The sequence below is a fragment of the Mus caroli genome, chromosome 7 (assembly GCF_900094665.2).
Source record: "Mus caroli chromosome 7, CAROLI_EIJ_v1.1, whole genome shotgun sequence".
Classification (NCBI taxonomy): domain Eukaryota; kingdom Metazoa; phylum Chordata; class Mammalia; order Rodentia; family Muridae; genus Mus; species Mus caroli.
This window is the reverse complement of record NC_034576.1, coordinates 78,093,155-78,096,881: the sequence shown is the minus strand read 5'-3', so window position 1 is coordinate 78,096,881 and position 3,727 is coordinate 78,093,155.

Sequence of the window (3,727 nt, the reverse complement as noted above, 5' to 3'; positions counted from 1 at the left end):
AAAAAAAAAAAAAAGAGATTAAAAGGCCTTGCTTAGTGCACTAGCCTTAGCCCTGCTGGACTTGACTAAGCCTTTCACTCTCTATGTAGATGAAAGAGCAGGAATAGCGAGAGGGGTCCCTGACCCAAGCTCTGGGGCCATAGAAACAACCTGTGGCCTACTTGTCAAAAAATTAGACCCAGTGGCCAGTGGGAGGCCATCTTGCTTAAAAGCTATCGTTGCTGTGGCACTACTTCTCAAAGATGCTGACAAACTGACTCTAGGTCAACAAACTATAGTAGTAGCCCCCCATGCCTTAGAAAGCATCGTTAGACAACCGCCTGATGGCTGGATGACTAATGCTCGCATGACCCATTATCAGAGCCTCTTACTGACTGAGAGAGTGCAGTTTGCACCCCCTGCTGTCCTGAATCTTGCCACCTTGCTGCTGGAAGCCAACAACTCCCTACCAGTGCACCAGTGTATGAACATCCTGGCAGAAGAAACTGGAACTAAGAAAGACCTCACTGACCAGCCATGGCCAGGCTGCCCCAACTGGTACACGGATGGTAGCAGCTTTTTGGTTGAAGAAAAATGAAAAGCGGGGGCAGCAGTGGTCTACGGAAAACAAACCATCTGGGCCAGCAGCTTGCCTGAAGAGACGACAGCCCAGAGAGCAGAGCTAATTGCACTCACCCAAGCCTTGCGGCTGGCAGAAGGGAAGAACATCAATATCTAAACAGACAGCAGGTATGCTTTTGTCACCACTCATATACATGGGGCAATCTATAGACAAAGGGGGCTACTCACATCTGCTGGGAAAGATATTAAAAATAAAGAAGAAATCTTGAGCCTATTAAACAAACAGGCAGCCCAAGGAGCTATGATCCTCATAACTTGAGAGAAAAATAAAGAACTTAAGGACCATTATGAACTCAAAGACACAGGCTTTGACTACACTCCAGAAGATCAGGAACTAATAGACAAAATACCTGAGATATGTGGATATACTCCCCAGGGAGTGGCTAATACCCAAGATGGTTGCTTGGTCCTGCCCACCAAAGAAGGACAACAATATGTAGTCAATCTATACCTGCTCACACACTTAGAAACTAAGAAGCTCAAAGAAATTGTTAAGAACTCAAACTACTATGTTATAAAACTGTCCAACATTGCCCAGGAGATTGTTAGTAAATGCCAAGCCTGTGCCCTCACCAATGCCAGGCACCACAAGAATGCCCCCAGAAGGTGGCTAAGAGGTGACTGGCCAGGGGCATACTAAAAAGTAGATTTTACTAAAGTTAAACCAGCCAAGTACGATAGTAAATATCTATTAGTTTTTATAGACACTTTTTCAGGGTGGGTCAAAGCCTTCCCCACTAAGGAGACTGCCAATGTCATGGTAAAGAAGATATTAGAAGAAATTTTCCCAAGATTTGGCATCCCTAAGGTACTTTCATCAGACAATGGCCCCTCCTTCATTGCCCAGGTAAGCCAAGAGTTAGCCAGACAATTGGGAAGTTACATTGTGCTTATAGACCCCAGAGTTCAAGACAGGTAGAGCGGGTAAATAGAACATTAAAAGAAACCTTAACTAAATTGGCTTTAGAGACCGGCGGAAAAGATTGGACAACTCTCCTTGTTCCGAGTACAGACACCCCAGGAAAATGTAAACTTACACCCTTTGAACTCCTCCATGGGGGACCGCCCCCCTTAACAGAAGCAGGGGGAATGTTTGACCCTGATGTTTCTTTTCCCCAACCCCTGCTAGCTCGCTTGAAGGCCCTAGAACTGGTCAGAAAAGACTCCTGGGAATTGCTGAAAAAACAAAACAAAACAAAACAAAACAAAACAAAACAAAACAAAACAAAACATACGAACCAAGAATGACCACGGTGCCACATACATTTCAAATAGGGGATCCTGTCCTGGTCCAGAGCCACCATTCCAACAACCTTGAACCCAGATGGAAAGGACTCTATCTGGTGCTTCTGACAAGCCCCACTGCTCCTCTGGCATGCATCTGGCTCCCCCTCCTGGCCCTGCCCCTGTGGCCCACTGGCCAGGCCCTGCTCACACTCACCAGGCACTGCACAGGAACCTCCTCCCTCCCTCCTACCACTGAAGAGAGACTCTCTAGTCTCATTCGAGGGGCTTCTGAGGCTCTCAATGTTACAAATCCTAAAGCTGTGGCCTCATATTGGCTTTGTTTGACAGCTGGGCCAGAGGTTTAATTTTTCTACTTCTAAGATTAGAGCTATGTACTAGAAGGAGTGGGGAATGTGAGACCCTGACTTAGTGTTTCTACCTGGAAGCCAGAGATGTGATAATTGTAGGAAGACCTACAAGGACATGGAGATAGACGCCGGAGAGGAGGCTGCAGCTCACTCCTCCCAATTCCTCAGCTAGCTGTTAAAAGTCCCCTACTGTCACCGTTCGGGGTCGAACTCCTCTGCCCTGCATGGCAGAGGGACTTCGTCTTCAGCTAGCTGATAATAAAACCTCTTGCAGTTTGCATCAGGTGTGGTTTTCTCTCTGGACATTGGGGTGTTGGCCAGCTCATCCTGGGACTTGAGCAGAGGCCCAGCTTCGGGGATCTTACAAGAACCACAGCATTAGGAAGGCTGACAACCACTGCTCTACATGAGAAAAGAATTACTCAGTGAGTGTAATGTCTTTTTCATCTGTCTGCATGCATCTGTATTAATTTCTGTCTATATTCACACAGATGAATATATAATACGCATGTACATACAAATACTTGTTGATTTATTACAAATCCATCTGGAAAAATTATTATTTAAAAAAATACTTGCCTGGTGGTGTGAAATGAGAAAGACATGAATCTCATGAGCCTTCAGGAGCAGGGGAACCTGGTGATCCAGGCTTTCAGATTGGAGTTTGCTCAAGGTGGGTCTTGAGCAATCAAAACCTTCATAGAATAATATGAGCAGAGGGAAGAACACTGTCCCATGGTCCAATCCCCTCCTCATCTCTCAAGCTCTGGCTTTGGTGCCACCTCCTTCTCCTGCAGCAGACATGTTTCTCCTTTGGCCTGTTGTGACAGCCAGTGCTCTGTGTGTGTGTGTGTGTGTGTGTGTGTGTGTGTGTATGTGTGTGTGTGTTAATGTGTTCATTTACTGTCTGTCCCCATCAGTGGACTGTGCTCTCAGGATTACCCTGTCTACCGTGAGCTCCCAGTATACAGCTTGGCATACAGTTGGGGCTGGCTGTGTGTACTGTATTTGATGCATCTGAGCACAGGACAGCAAAGGGAGACATGACACAGTCATTCAATTGGGCCCAGACTCCATCTGTCACCATAACTCTTATGTCATCTCATTTGTAAAATAGGAACAACAGCGTCTGTTTCCAAGTGTTTTGGGGGAAGACCAAATGAAGAGACTGCTGGGAAATGCTTCTAAGGCTATGCTGACCAAGTTTTAATTACATTTACCTTACTTTATTGGCATCCCTACTATTGTTTTCAAAGCTGCCATCTTTGGCTCTGGGACTGGTCAGGGAGAGGGCTGAGTCAACCCCTCACACACTCCTCCGTGGCCTTTTCACATAGGCCATTGTCCAGAGAATCTTGTTCTGTAGTTGGGACTCTTAGCAGGTACAGCTCTGTGAAGGCTGAGCCTGAGGCAGGGGCCTTCTGGAGATTGGCTGGAGAATGAACACTCATGACAGGAAAGCAGGAGACACATGGGGGCCTCTAGGTCCTCATTTGCAGAGGGAAGTTGTG